The sequence below is a fragment of the Pseudophryne corroboree genome, chromosome 1 (assembly GCF_028390025.1).
Source record: "Pseudophryne corroboree isolate aPseCor3 chromosome 1, aPseCor3.hap2, whole genome shotgun sequence".
NCBI lineage: Eukaryota > Metazoa > Chordata > Amphibia > Anura > Myobatrachidae > Pseudophryne > Pseudophryne corroboree.
The window spans coordinates 736131337-736148437 of NC_086444.1; the positions used below are offsets into that span (position 1 = coordinate 736131337).

The 17101-nt window shown below is 36.0% G+C and overlaps 1 long non-coding RNA gene across 14 annotated transcripts in view; it reads right to left on the reverse strand.

The window, feature by feature from the left end:
• The window catches only part of LOC134909391 (uncharacterized), an 88805-nt gene that overhangs the window by 16503 nt on the left and 55201 nt on the right, over positions 1–17101 (reverse strand). For 11 of the 14 annotated variants that reach the window (XR_010175913.1, XR_010175916.1, XR_010175914.1 and 8 more), the window contains exons 10-12: positions 12860–13071; positions 7237–7448; positions 2686–2897 (exon numbers count right to left, since the gene is read on the reverse strand). This is a non-coding gene — a long non-coding RNA (uncharacterized LOC134909391). The remainder of the gene's footprint in view (positions 1–2685; positions 2898–7236; positions 7449–12859; positions 13072–17101) is intronic. The other 3 variants (XR_010175921.1, XR_010175917.1, XR_010175924.1) reach the window with 3 other exon arrangements.

Here is a 17101-nt window from a genome sequence, read left to right on the forward strand (position 1 = left end):
ACAATACAGCACAATGTTACATAGTTTTAGAGACCCATTACATTCTGAAAAGCAAACTGTTAGGATGATAGGAGCACGCTGGATATTTGACTCAAAATGTTAGGAAAAACCCATACAGCACAATGGTACATCAAAAGGCACAATGCAACATAGTTTTAAAGATGCAATACATTCTGAAAAGCAAACTGTTAGGATATTAAGAGCAAGCTGGATATTTGACTCAAAATGTTAAGCAAGCACCATACAGCACAATGTTACATAGTTTAGAGACCCATTACATTCTGAAAAGCAAACAATTGGGATATAAAGTAAGAGCAACCTGGATATTTGATTCAAAATGTTAGGAAAATAACACAGTACAATGTCACACCATAAGGCACTACACAACATAGTTTTAAAGATGCAATACATTCTGAAAAGCAAACTGTTAGAATATTAAGTAAGAGCAACCTGGATATTTGACTCAAAAGGTTAGGAAAGCACAATGTTACATAGTTTTAGAGACCCATTACATTCTGAAAAGCAAACAGTTAGGATGTTAGGAGCAAGCTGGATAGTTGACTCAAAATGTTAGGGGAAAAAACCATACAGCATTATGGCACACCATACAACACAATACAATACCACATAGTTTTAGAAACACAACACATTCTCAAATTGAAACGGTTAGGATATTAAGTAAGAAAAACCTGGATATTTGACTTAAAATGTTAGGAAAAAAACCATACAGTACAAAGTCACACCATAAGGCACCACGCAACATAGTTTTAAAGATGCAATACATTCTGAAAAGCAAACTGTTAGGATATTAAGTAAGAGCAACCTGAATATTTGATTCAAAATGTTAGGAAACTAACATACAGTACAATGTCACACCATAAGGCACCACACAACATAGTTTTAAAGATGCAATACATTCTGAAAAGCAAACTGTTAGGATATTAAGTAAGAGCAACCTGGATATTTGATTCAAAATGTTAGGAAACTAACATACAGTACAATGTCACACCATAAGGCACCACACAACATAGTTTTAAAGATGCAATACATTCTGAAAACCAAACTGTTAGGATATTAAGAGCAACCTGGATATTTGACTCAAAATGTTAGGAAAGCACAATAAAGCACAATGTTACATAGTTTAGAGACCCATTACATTCTGAAAAGCAAACAGTTGGGATATAAATTAAGAGCAACCTGGATATTTGATTGAAAATGTTAGGAAAGCACAATACAGCACAATGTTACATAGTTTTATAGACCCATTACATTCTGAAAAGCAAACAGTTGGGATATAAAGTAAGAGCAACCTGGATATTTGATTCAAAATGTTAGGAAAAAACCATACAGTACAATGTCACACCATAAGGCACTACACAACATTGTTTTAAAGATGCAATACATTCTGAAAAGCAAACTGTTAGGATATTAAGTAAGAGCAACCTGGATATTTGACTCAAAAGGTTAGGAAAGCACAATACAGCACAATGTTACATAGTTTTAGAGACCCATTACATTCTGAAAAGCAAACAGTTGGGATATAAAGTAAGAGCAACTTGGATATTTGATTCAAAAGGTTAGGAAAGCACAATACAGCATAATGTTACATAGTTTTAGAGACCCATTACATTCTGAAAAGCAAACAGTTAGGATGCTAGGAGCAAGCTGGATAGTTGACTCAAAATGTTAGGGAAAAAACCATACAGCCTGTCACACCATACAACACAATACAATACCACATAGTTTTAGAAACACAACACATTCTGAAATTGAAACGGTTAGGATATTAAGTAAGACAAACCTGGATATTTGACTTAAAATGTTAGGGGAAAAAACCATACAGCACAATGTTACACCATAAGGCACAACATAGTTTTTGAAACACATTACATTCTGAAATAGAAACGGTTAGGATATTAAGAGCAAGCTGGATATTCGACTCAAAATGTTTGGAAAGCACCATACGGCACAACGCCACATAGTTAGAGACGCATTACAATCTGAAATGGAAACGATTAGGATTTTAAAGGAAAGCCAGCTGCAAATGGGGCTGACAATGTCAGGAAGGCACCATATAGCACAATGTCATGCCGCACGGTACCATACGGCACAACATGATGCTATACTAACTGTGCCGGCAAGCGTACCCTACCGGCGCAAGTGACAATTAAGTCTAACGGTTGTAGGGATGCTGAATACTGGTTTAACCCAGATATTCAAACTATTAGGATATTAAGAAAAAGCAAGCTGGATATGGGACGGACGTTAGGAAGGCACCATATAGCACAATGTCATGCCACACGGTACCATACGGCACAACATGATGCTATACTAACTGTGCCGGCAAGCGTACCCTAACGGCGCAAGTGACAATTAAGTCTAACGGTTGTAGGGATGCTGAATACTGGTTTAACCCAGATATTCAAACTATTAGGATATTAAGAAAAAGCAAGCTGGATATGGGACTGAAAATGGTACAAAGGCACCATACAGCACTGCATAGTTTTAGAGACGCATTATATTATGAAATGCAAACTATTAGGATTTGAAATGAAAGCAAGCTGGAAATGGGCTGACAACTTCAGCAAGGCACAATACAGCCATCAGAACATGTTATACCCAGCAATACAAACTATTACGATATGAAAGGAATAGTTATGTAAAACGAATACAAAAGATATTTACCTGTGCACTGAAGCCAACAAACATCTAGTCCGGCAGCTTCGGAAACACAATAGTTTGCAGCACTGGATCCTGATGCTCGCTTTTAATGTCACCCACAGAGCTGTCCTTCGTGTTTGAAGACATTTGCTTCCTCTTGAAAATTTGCTAATGGATGAAGCACACCATTTTCTTTCAGGTACCCAAAAACCTCAACATTCAAAAGAGTAGCTGCCCTAGTGAGAAGTGGAAACAATACTAGTAAGTAAAGTCTGTAAACAATATAAAACGGACCATTTCAAATGCAAAACACCCTACAAGGAAGTCAACAAATCACATGATGCCATAATGGAATGCACCTTATAGAACTGGATATACTTAAAACTTGGACCATTAAGGTGCCTTGAAAAGCAAGTTTGAGGACCTTTGTATTAGGATATTAGGAAAAAGCAAGCTGCATATGGGAGAGAGAAAACTTTAGGTAGACACCATACAGAACAATGCCACGACATACGGCACAACACCACATAGTTTTAGAAACACATTACATTCGGAAATAGAACATTAAGAGCAAGCTGAATATTAGACTCAAAATGTTACGAAAGCACCATACAGCACACTGTCACACCATACAACACAATACCACAGTTTTAGAGACACAATACATTCTGAAATTGAAATGGTTAGGATATTAAGAGCAAGTTGGATAATTGACTCAATGTTGGGGGGAAAAAAAACCCATGCAGCACAATGTCACACCAAAAGGCACAACACAACATAGTTTTAAGACGCAATACATTCTGAAAAGCAAACGGTTAGGATATTAAGAGCAACCTGGATATTTGACTCAATGTTAGGAAAGCATCATACGGCACAACACCACATAGTTTTAGAAACACATTACATTATGAAAAGCAGTTAGGATGTTAGGAGCAAGCTGGATATTTGACTCAAAATGTTAGGAAAAAACCATACAACACAATACCACAGTTTTAGAAACACAATACATTTTGAAATATAAACTGTTAGGATATTAAGAGCAAGCTGGATAATTGACTTCAAATGTTAGGAAAGTACCATACAGCACAATGTCATACCATACGGCACTCCGCCAGTTTTTAAGACGCATTATATAAACTGTTAGGATATTAAGAGCACACTGGATATTTGACTCAAAGTTATGAAAGCACCATATAGCACAATGTTACATAGTTTTAGAGCCTCATTACATTCTGAAAAGCAAACTGTTAGGATATTAAGAGCAACCTGGATATTTGACTCAAAATGTTAGGAAAGCACAATACAGCACAATGTTACATTGCTTTTCAGAATGTAATGGGTCTATAAAACTAACAGTTGGGATATAAAGTAAGAGCAACCTGGATATTTGATTCAAAATGTTAGGAAAAAACCACACAGTACAATGTCACACCATAAGGCACTACACAACATTGTTTTAAAGATGCAATACATTCTGAAAAGCAAACTGTTAGGATATTAAGAGCAACCTGGATATTTGACTCAAAAGGTTAGGTAAGCACAATGTTACATAGTTTTAGAGACCCATTACATTCTGAAAAGCAAACAGTTAGGATGTTAGGAGCAAGCTGGATATTTGACTCAAAATGTTAGGAAAAAACCATACAACACAATACCACAGTTTTAGAAACACAATACATTTTGAAATATAAACTGTTAGGATATTAAGAGCACCCTGGATATTTGACTCAAAGTTATGAAAGCACCATATAGCACAATGTTACATAGTTTTAGAGACTCATTACATTCTGAAAAGCAAACTGTTAGGATGATAGGAGCACGCTGGATATTTGACTCAAAATGTTAGGAAAAACCTATACAGCACAATGTTACATCAAAAGGCACAATGCAACATAGTTTTAAAGATGCAATACATTCTGAAAAGCAAACTGTTAGGATATTAAGAGCAAGCTGGATATTTGACTCATAATGTTAAGCAAGCACCATACAGCACAATGTTACATAGTTTAGAGACCCATTACATTCTGAAAAGCAAACAGTTGGGATATAAAGTAAGAGCAACCTGGATATTTGATTCAAAATGTTAGGAAAAAACCATACAGTACAATGTCACACCATAAGGCACTACACAACATAGTTTTAAAGATGCAATACATTCTGAAAAGCAAACTGTTAGGATATTAAGTAAGAGCAACCTGGATATTTGACTCAAAAGGTTAGGAAAGCACAATGTTACATAGTTTTAGAGACCCATTACATTCTGAAAAGCAAACAGTTAGGATGTTAGGAGCAAGCTGGATAGTTGACTCAAAATGTTAGGGAAAAAAACCATACAGCATAATGTCACACCATACAACACAATACAATACCACATAGTTTTAGAAACACAACACATTCTCAAATTGAAACGGTTAGGATATTAAGTAAAAAAAACCTGGATATTTGACTTAAAATGTTAGGAAAAAAACCATACAGTACAAAGTCACACCATAAGGCACCACGCAACATAGTTTTAAAGATGCAATACATTCTGAAAAGCAAACTGTTAGGATATTAAGAGCAACCTGGATATTTGACTCAAAATATTAGGAAAGCACCATACAGCACAATGTTACATAGTTTTATAGACCCATTACATTCTGAAAAGCAAACAGTTGGGATATAAAGTAAGAGCAACCTGGATATTTGATTCAAAATGTTAGGAAAAAAACCATACAGTACAATGTCACACCATTAGGCACTACACATCATATTTTTAAAGATGCAATACATTCTGAAAAGCAAACTGTTAGGATATTAAGAGCAAGCTGGATATTTGACTCAAAATGTTAAGCAAGCACCATACAGCACAATGTTACATAGTTTTAGAGACCCATTACATTCTGAAAAGCAAACAGATGGGATATAAAGTAAGAGCAACCTGGATATTTGATTGAAAATGTTAGGAAAGCACAATACAGCACAATGTTACATAGTTTTATAGACCCATTACATTCTGAAAAGCAAACAGTTGGGATATAAAGTAAGAGCAACCTGGATATTTGACTCAAAAGGTTAGGAAAGCACAATGTTACATAGTTTTAGAGACCCATTACATTCTGAAAAGCAAACAGTTAGGATGTTAGGAGCAAGCTGGATAGTTGACTCAAAATGTTAGGGGAAAAAACCATACAGCATTATGGCACACCATACAACACAATACAATACCACATAGTTTTAGAAACACAACACATTCTCAAATTGAAACGGTTAGGATATTAAGTAAGAAAAACCTGGATATTTGACTTAAAATGTTAGGAAAAAAACCATACAGTACAAAGTCACACCATAAGGCACCACGCAACATAGTTTTAAAGATGCAATACATTCTGAAAAGCAAACTGTTAGGATATTAAGTAAGAGCAACCTGGATATTTGATTCAAAATGTTAGGAAAAAACCATACAGTACAATGTCACACCATAAGGCACTACACAACATTGTTTTAAAGATGCAATACATTCTGAAAAGCAAACTGTTAGGATATTAAGTAAGAGCAACCTGGATATTTGACTCAAAAGGTTAGGAAAGCACAATACAGCACAATGTTACATAGTTTTAGAGACCCATTACATTCTGAAAAGCAAACAGTTGTGATATAAAGTAAGAGCAACTTGGATATTTGATTTAAAAGGTTAGGAAAGCACAATACAGCATAATGTTACATAGTTTTAGCGACCCATTACATTCTGAAAAGCAAACAGTTAGGATGCTAGGAGCAAGCTGGATAGTTGACTCAAAATGTTAGGGAAAAAACCACACAGCATGTCACCATACAACACAATACAATACCACATAGTTTTAGAAACACAACACATTCTGAAATTGAAACGGTTAGGATATTAAGTAAGACAAACCTGGATATTTGACTTAAAATGTTAGGGAAAAAAACCATACAGCACAATGTTACACCATAAGGCACAACATAGTTTTTGAAACACATTACATTCTGAAATAGGAACGGTTAGGATATTAAGAGCAAGCTGGATATTCGACTCAAAATGATTGGAAAGCACCATACGGCACAACGCCACATAGTTAGAGACGCATTACAATCTGAAATGGAAACGATTAGGATTTTAAAGGAAAGCCAGCTGCAAATGGGGCTGACAATGTCAGGGAGGCACCATATAGCACAATGTCATGCCGCACGGTACCATACGGCACAACATGATGCTATACTAACTGTGAAGGCAAGCGTACCCTACCGGCGCAAGTGACAATTAAGTCTAACGGTTGTAGGGATGCTGAATACTGGTTTAAACCAGATATTCAAACTATTAGGATATTAAGAAAAAGCAAGCTGGATATGGGACTGAAAATGGTACAAAGGCACCATACAGCACTGCATAGTTTTAGAGACGCATTATATTATGAAATGCAAACTATTAGGATTTGAAATGAAAGCAAGCTGGAAATGGGCTGACAACTTCAGCAAGGCACAATACAGCCATCAGAACATGTTATACCCAGCAATACAAACTATTACGATATGAAAGGAAGATAGTTATGTAAAACAAATACAAAAGATATTTACCTGTGCACTGAAGCCAACAAACATCTAGTCCGGCAGCTTCGGAAACACAATAGTTTGCAGCACTGGATCCTGATGCTCGCTTTTAATGTCACCCACAGAGCTGTCCTTCGTGTTTGAAGACATTTGCTTCCTCTTGCAAATTTGCTAATGGATGAAGCACACCATTTTCTTTCAGGTACCCAAAAACCTCAACATTCAAAAGAGTAGCTGCCCTAGTGAGAAGTGGAAACAATACTAGTAAGTAAAGTCTGTAAACAATATAAAACGGACCATTTCAAATGCAAAACACCCTACAGGAAGTCAACAAATCACATGATGCCATAATGGAAGGCACCTTATAGAACTGGATATACTTAAAACTTGGACCATTAAGGTGCCTTGAAAAGCAAGTTTGAGGACCTTTGTATTAGGATATTAGGAAAAAGCAAGCTGCATATGGGAGAGAGAAAACTTTAGGTAGACACCATACAGAACAATGCCACGACATACGGCACAACACCACATAGTTTTAGAAACGCATTACATTCGGAAATAGAACAGTTAGGATATTAAGAGCAAGCTGAATATTAGACTCAAAATGTTACGAAAGCACCATACAGCACACTGTCACACCATACAACACAATACCACAGTTTTAGAGACACAATACATTCTGAAATTGAAATGGTTAGGATATTAAGAGCAAGTTGGATATTTGACTCAATGTTGGGGGGAAAAAAACCCATGCAGCACAATGTCACACCAAAAGGCACAACACAACATAGTTTTAAGACGCAATACATTCTGAAAAGCAAACGGTTAGGATATTAAGAGCAACCTGGATATTTGACTCAATGTTAGGAAAGCATCATACGGCACAACACCACATAGTTTTAGAAACCCATTACATTATGAAAAGCAGTTAGGATGTTAGGAGCAAGCTGGATATTTGACTCAAAATGTTAGGAAAAAACCATACAACACAATACCACAGTTTTAGAAACACAATACATTTTGAAATATAAACTGTTAGGATATTAAGAGCAAGCTGGATAATTGACTTCAAATGTTAGGAAAGTACCATACAGCACAATGTCATACCATACGGCACTCTGCCAGTTTTTAAGACGCATTATATAAACTGTTAGGATATTAAGAGCACCCTGGATATTTGACTCAAAGTTATGAAAGCACCATATAGCACAATGTTACATAGTTTTAGAGACTCATTACATTCTGAAAAGCAAACTGTTAGGATGATAGGAGCACGCTGGATATTTGACTCAAAATGTTAGGAAAAACCCATACAGCACAATGTTACATCAAAAGGCACAATGCAACATAGTTTTAAAGATGCAATACATTCTGAAAAGCAAACTGTTAGGATATTAAGAGCAAGCTGACTCAAATTGACTCAAATTTGACTCAAAATGTTAAGCAAGCACCATACAGCACAATGTAACATAGTTTAGAGACCCATTACATTCTGAAAAGCAAACAGATGGGATATAAAGTAAGAGCAACCTGGATATTTGATTCAAAATGTTAGGAAAATAACATACAGTACAATGTCACACCATAAGGCACCACACAACATAGTTTTAAAGATGCAATACATTCTGAAAAGCAAACTGTTAGGATATTAAGAGCAACCTGGATATTTGACTCAAAATGTTAGGAAAGCACAATACAGCACAATGTTACATAGTTTTAGAGACCCATTACATTCTGAAAAGCAAACAGATGGGATATAAAGTAAGAGCAACCTGGATATTTGATTGAAAATGTTAGGAAAGCACAATACAGCACAATGTTACATAGTTTTAGAGACCCATTACATTCTGAAAAGCAAACTGTTAGGATATTAAGAGCAACCTGGATATTTGATTCAAAATGTTAGGAAAAAACCACACAGTACAATGTCACACCATAAGGCACTACACAACATAGTTTTAAAGATGCAATACATTCTGAAAAGCAAACTGTTAGGATATTAAGTAAGAGCAACCTGGATATTTGACTCAAAAGGTTAGGAAAGCACAATGTTACATAGTTTTAGAGACCCATTACATTCTGAAAAGCAAACAGTTAGGATGTTAGGAGCAAGCTGGATAGTTGACTCAAAATGTTAGGGAAAAAAAACATACAGCATTATGGCACACCATACAACACAATACAATACCACATAGTTTTAGAAACACAACACATTCTCAAATTGAAACGGTTAGGATATTAAGTAAGAAAAACCTGGATATTTGACTTAAAATGTTAGGAAAAAAACCATACAGTACAAAGTCACACCATAAGGCACCACGCAACATAGTTTTAAAGATGCAATACATTCTGAAAAGCAAACTGTTAGGATATTAAGTAAGAGCAACCTGGATATTTGATTCAAAATGTTAGGAAACTAACATACAGTACAATGTCACACCATAAGGCACCACACAACATAGTTTTAAAGATGCAATACATTCTGAAAAGCAAACTGTTAGGATATTAAGAGCAACCTGGATATTTGACTCAAAATGTTAGGAAAGCACAATAAAGCACAATGTTACATAGTTTTAGAGACCCATTACATTCTGAAAAGCAAACAGATGGGATATAAAGTAAGAGCAACCTGGATATTTGATTGAAAATGTTAGGAAAGCACAATACAGCACAATGTTATATAGTTTTAGAGACCCATTACATTCTGAAAAGCAAACTGTTAGGATATTAAGAGCAACCTAGATATTTGACTCAAAATGTTAGGAAAGCACCATACAGCACAATGTTACATAGTTTTATAGACCCATTACATTCTGAAAAGCAAACAGTTAGGATATTAAGAGCAACCTGGATATTTGATTCAAAATGTTAGGAAAAAAACCATACAGTACAATGTCACACCATTAGGCACTACACATCATATTTTTAAAGATGCAATACATTCTGAAAAGCAAACTGTTAGGATATTAAGAGCAACCTGGATATTTGACTCAAAATGTTAGGAAAGCACAATACAGCACAATGTTACATAGTTTTAGAGACCCATTACATTCTGAAAAGCAAACTGTTAGGATATTAAGAGCAACCAGGATATTTGACTCAAAATGTTAGGAAAGCACCATACAGCACAATGTTACGTAGTTTTATAGACCCATTACATTCTGAAAAGCAAACAGTTGGGATATAAAGTAAGAGCAACTTGGATATTTGACTCAAAGGGTTAGGAAAGCACAATACAGCACAATGTTACATAGTTTTAGAGACCCATTACATTCTGAAAAGCAAACTGTTAGGATGATAGGAGCACGCTGGATATTTGACTCAAAATGTTAGGAAAAACCCATACAGCACAATGGTACATCAAAAGGCACAATGCAACATAGTTTTAAAGATGCAATACATTCTGAAAAGCAAACTGTTAGGATATTAAGAGCAAGCTGGATATTTGACTCAAAATGTTAAGCAAGCACCATACAGCACAATGTTACATAGTTTAGAGACCCATTACATTCTGAAAAGCAAACAGTTGGGATATAAAGTAAGAGCAACCTGGATATTTGATTCAAAATGTTAGGAAAATAACACAGTACAATGTCACACCATAAGGCACTACACAACATAGTTTTAAAGATGCAATACATTCTGAAAAGCAAACTGTTAGAATATTAAGTAAGAGCAACCTGGATATTTGACTCAAAAGGTTAGGAAAGCACAATGTTACATAGTTTTAGAGACCCATTACATTCTGAAAAGCAAACAGTTAGGATGTTAGGAGCAAGCTGGATAGTTGACTCAAAATGTTAGGGGAAAAAACCATACAGCATTATGGCACACCATACAACACAATACAATACCACATAGTTTTAGAAACACAACACATTCTCAAATTGAAACGGTTAGGATATTAAGTAAGAAAAACCTGGATATTTGACTTAAAATGTTAGGAAAAAAACCATACAGTACAAAGTCACACCATAAGGCACCACGCAACATAGTTTTAAAGATGCAATACATTCTGAAAAGCAAACTGTTAGGATATTAAGAGCAACCTGGATATTTGACTCAAAATGTTAGGAAAGCACAATAAAGCACAATGTTACATAGTTTAGAGACCCATTACATTCTGAAAAGCAAACAGTTGGGATATAAAGTAAGAGCAACCTGGATATTTGATTGAAAATGTTAGGAAAGCACAATACAGCACAATGTTACATAGTTTTATAGACCCATTACATTCTGAAAAGCAAACAGTTGGGATATAAAGTAAGAGCAACCTGGATATTTGATTCAAAATGTTAGGAAAAAACCATACAGTACAATGTCACACCATAAGGCACTACACAACATTGTTTTAAAGATGCAATACATTCTGAAAAGCAAACTGTTAGGATATTAAGTAAGAGCAACCTGGATATTTGACTCAAAAGGTTAGGAAAGCACAATACAGCACAATGTTACATAGTTTTAGAGACCCATTACATTCTGAAAAGCAAACAGTTGGGATATAAAGTAAGAGCAACCTGGATATTTGACTCAAAAGGTTAGGAAAGCACAATACAGCATAATGTTACATAGTTTTAGAGACCCATTACATTCTGAAAAGCAAACAGTTAGGATGCTAGGAGCAAGCTGGATAGTTGACTCAAAATGTTAGGGAAAAAACCATACAGCATGTCACCATACAACACAATACAATACCACATAGTTTTAGAAACACAACGCATTCTGAAATTGAAACGGTTAGGATATTAAGTAAGACAAACCTGGATATTTGACTTAAAATGTTAGGGAAAAAAAACCATACAGCACAATGTTACACCATAAGGCACAACATAGTTTTTGAAACACATTACATTCTGAAATAGGAACGGTTAGGATATTAAGAGCAAGCTGGATATTCGACTCAAAATGTTTGGAAAGCACCATACGGCACAACGCCACATAGTTAGAGACGCATTACAATCTGAAATGGAAACGATTAGGATTTTAAAGGAAAGCCAGCTGCAAATGGGGCTGACAATGTCAGGAAGGCACCATATAGCACAATGTCATGCCGCACGGTACCATACGGCACAACATGATGCTATACTAACTGTGCCGGCAAGCGTACCCTACCGGCGCAAGTGACAATTAAGTCTGACGGTTGTAGGGATGCTGAATACTGGTTTAACCCAGATATTCAAACTATTAGGATATTAAGAAAAAGCAAGCTGGATATGGGACGGACGTTAGGAAGGCACCATATAGCACAATGCCATGCCGCACGGCACAATACGGCACAGCATGATGCTATACTAACTGTGCCGGCAAGCGTACCCTAACGGCGCAAGTGACAATTAAGTCTAACGGTTGTAGGGATGCTGAATACTGGTTTAAACCAGATATTCAAACTATTAGGATATTAAGAAAAAGCAAGCTGGATATGGGACTGAAAATGGTACAAAGGCACCATACAGCACTGCATAGTTTTAGAGACGCATTATATTATGAAATGCAAACTATTAGGATTTGAAATGAAAGCAAGCTGGAAATGGGCTGACAACTTCAGCAAGGCACAATACAGCCATCAGAACATGTTATACCCAGCAATACAAACTATTACGATATGAAAGGAAGATAGTTATGTAAAACGAATACAAAAGATATTTACCTGTGCACTGAAGCCAACAAACATCTAGTCCGGCAGCTTCGGAAACACAATAGTTTGCAGCACTGGATCCTGATGCTCGCTTTTAATGTCACCCACAGAGCTGTCCTTCGTGTTTGAAGACATTTGCTTCCTCTTGAAAATTTGCTAATGGATGAAGCACACCATTTTCTTTCAGGTACCCAAAAACCTCAACATTCAAAAGAGTAGCTGCCCTAGTGAGAAGTGGAAACAATACTAGTAAGTAAAGTCTGTAAACAATATAAAACGGACCATTTCAAATGCAAAACACCCTACAAGGAAGTCAACAAATCACATGATGCCATAATGGAAGGCACCTTATAGAACTGGATATACTTAAAACTTGGACCATTAAGGTGCCTTGAAAAGCAAGTTTGAGGACCTTTGTATTAGGATATTAAGAAAAAGCAAGCTGCATATGGGAGAGAAAACTTTAGGTAGACACCATACAGAACAATGCCACGACATACGGCACAACACCACAGTTTTAGAGGCACATTACATAAAAAAAATGCAAACTGTTCGGATATTAAGAAAGAGCAAGCTTGATATTTGACTCAAAATGTAAGGAGAAAACCATACAGCACAATGTCACACCAGAAGGCACCACACAACATAGTTTTAAAGATGCAATACATTCTGAAAAGCAAACTGTTAGGATATTAAGAGCAACAGACAGAGAGGAGGGGGTTGCAAATCTCCACCCCTAAATTCCCTTCCGCACACTGAAAATTACCTGTAACCATCCCTGAACCTATCTGGTAATAAAATTCAGAGAATTAGTCACAAATGTTTGCAAACACATGTTTAGCTGCTGGCCACGTCACGGCTTCTCTGATACAGCAGTCCTAACCTACATAATAGCAGTGCCCACATAGGGCCATGTAATTTGTCACAGTAGGCCTCATGATAAAGGCTTTTACTAAAACACTTCCAGACAGAGAGCTAACTTACCCAGGAGCCACCCACAGGATCTCCCATTGGCACTACAAGGAACAGCATGCCTTCCAAATGCTGCTCCCATTCAATGCCTCTTGCACACAAGCAGACAAAATTTGGCAGTTGCTCAATCATATTAAGAGCAACCTGGATATTTGACTCAATGTTAGGAAAGCACCATACCGCACAACACCACATAGTTTTAGAAACACATTACATTCTGAAATAGAACAGTTAGGATATTAAGAGCAAGCTGAATATTAGACTCAAAATGTTACGAAAGCACCATACAGCACACTGTCACACCATACAACACAATACCACAGTTTTAGAAACACAATACATTCTGAAATTGAAATGGTTAGGATATTAAGAGCAAGTTGGATATTTGACTCAATGTTGGGGGGAAAAAAACCCATGCAGCACAATGTCACACCAAAAGGCACAACACAACATTGTTTTAAAGATGCAATACATTCTGAAAAGCAAACTGTTAGGATATTAAGTAAGAGCAACCTGGATATTTGACTCAAAATGTTAGGAAAGCACCATACAGCACAATGTTACATAGTTTTATAGACCCATTACATTCTGAAAAGCAAACAGTTGGGATATAAAGTAAGAGCAACCTGGATATTTGATTCAAAATGTTAGGGAAAAACCATACAGTACAATGTCACACCATAAGGCACTACACAACATAGTTTTAAAGATGCAATACATTCTGAAAAGCAAACTTAGGATATTAAGAGCAACCTGGATATTTGACTCAAAATGTTAGGAAAGCACAATGTTACATAGTTTTAGAGACCCATTACATTCTGAAAAGCAAACAGTTAGGATGCTAGGAGCAAGCTGGATAGTTGACTCAAAATGTTAGGGAAAAAAACCATACAGCATAATGTCACACCATACAACACAATACAATACCACATAGTTTTAGAAACACAACACATTCTGAAATTGAAACGGTTAGGATATTAAGTAAGAAAAACCTGGATATTTGACTTAAAATGTTAGGGAAAAAAACAATACAGCACAATGTTACACCAACATAGTTTTTGAAACACATTACATTCTGAAATAGAAACGGTTAGGATATTAAGAGCAAGCTGGATATTCGACTCAAAATGTTTGGAAAGCACCATACAGCACACTGTCACACCATACAACACAATACCACAGTTTTAGAGACACAATACATTCTGAAATTGAAATGGTTAGGATATTAAGAGCAAGTTGGATATTTGACTCAATGTTGGGGGGGGGGGGGGGGGAAACCATGCAGCACAATGTCACACCAAAAGGCACAACACAACAGTTTTAAGACGCAATACATTCTGAAAAGCAAACGGTTAGGATATTAAGAGCAACCTGGATATTTGACTCAATGTTAGGAAAGCATCATACGGCACAACACCACATAGTTTTAGAAACACATTACATTATGAAAAGCAGTTAGGATGTTAGGAGCAAGCTGGATATTTGACTCAAAATGTTAGGAAAAAACCATACAACACAATACCACAGTTTTAGAAACACAATACATTTTGAAATATAAACTGTTAGGATATTAAGAGCAAGCTGGATAATTGACTTCAAATGTTAGGAAAGTACCATACAGCACAATGACATACCATACGGCACTCCGCCAGTTTTTAAGACGCATTATATAAACTGTTAGGATATTTAGAGCACCCTGGATATTTGACTCAAAATGTTAGGAAAAACCCATACAGCACAATGTTACATCAAAAGGCACAATGCAACATAGTTTTAAAGATGCAATACATTCTGACAAGCAAACTGTTAGGATATTAAGAGCAAGCTGGATATTTGACTCAAAATGTTAAGCAAGCACCATACAGCACAATGTTACATAGTTTAGAGACCCATTACATTCTGAAAAGCAAACAGTTGGGATATAAAGTAAGAGCAACCTGGATATTTGATTCAAAATGTTAGGAAAAAACCACAGTACAATGTCACACCATAAGGCACTACACAACATTGTTTTAAAGATGCAATACATTCTGAAAAGCAAATAGTTGGGATATAAAGTAAGAGCAACCTGGATATTTGACTTAAAATGTTAGGGAAAAAAACCATACAGCACAATGTTACACCATAAGGCACAACATAGTTTTTGAAACACATTACATTCTGAAATAGGAACGGTTAGGATATTAAGAGCAAGCTGGAGATTCGACTCAAAATGTTTGGAAAGCACAATACAGCACAATGTTACATAGTTTTAGAGACTCATTACATTCTGAAAAGCAAACTGTTAGGATATTAAGTAAGAGCAACCTGGATATTTGACTCAAAAGGTTAGGAAAGCACAATACAGCACAATGTTACATAGTTTTAGAGACTCATTACATTCTGAAAAGCAAACTGTTAGGATGATAGGAGCACGCTGGATATTTGACTCAAAATGTTAGGAAAAACCCATACAGCACAATGGTACATCAAAAGGCACAATGCAACATAGTTTTAAAGATGCAATACATTCTGAAAAGCAAACTGTTAGGATATTAAGAGCAACCTGGATATTTGACTCAAAATGTTAGGAAAGCACCATACAGCACAATGTTACATAGTTTTATAGACCCATTACATTCTGAAAAGCAAACAGTTGGGATATAAAGTAAGAGCAACTTGGATATTTGACTCAAAGGGTTAGCAAAGCACAATACAGCACAATGTTACATAGTTTTAGAGACCCATTACATTCTGAAAAGCAAACTGTTAGGATGATAGGAGCACGCTGGATATTTGACTCAAAATGTTAGGAAAAACCCATACAGCACAATGGTACATCAAAAGGCACAATGCAACATAGTTTTAAAGATGCAATACATTCTGAAAAGCAAACTGTTAGGATATTAAGAGCAAGCTGGATATTTGACTCAAAATGTTAAGCAAGCACCATACAGCACAATGTTACATAGTTTAGAGACCCATTACATTCTGAAAAGCAAACAGTTGGGATATAAAGTAAGAGCAACCTGGATATTTGATTCAAAATGTTAGGAAAATAACATACAGTACAATGTCACACCATAAGGCACCACACAACATAGTTTTAAAGATGCAATACATTCTGAAAAGCAAACTGTTAGGATATTAAGTAAGAGCAACCTGGATATTTGACTCAAAAGGTTAGGAAAGCACAATGTTACATAGTTTTAGAGACCCATTACATTCTGAAAAGCAAACAGTTAGGATGTTAGGAGCAAGCTGGATAGTTGACTCAAAATGTTAGGGAAAAAAACCATACAG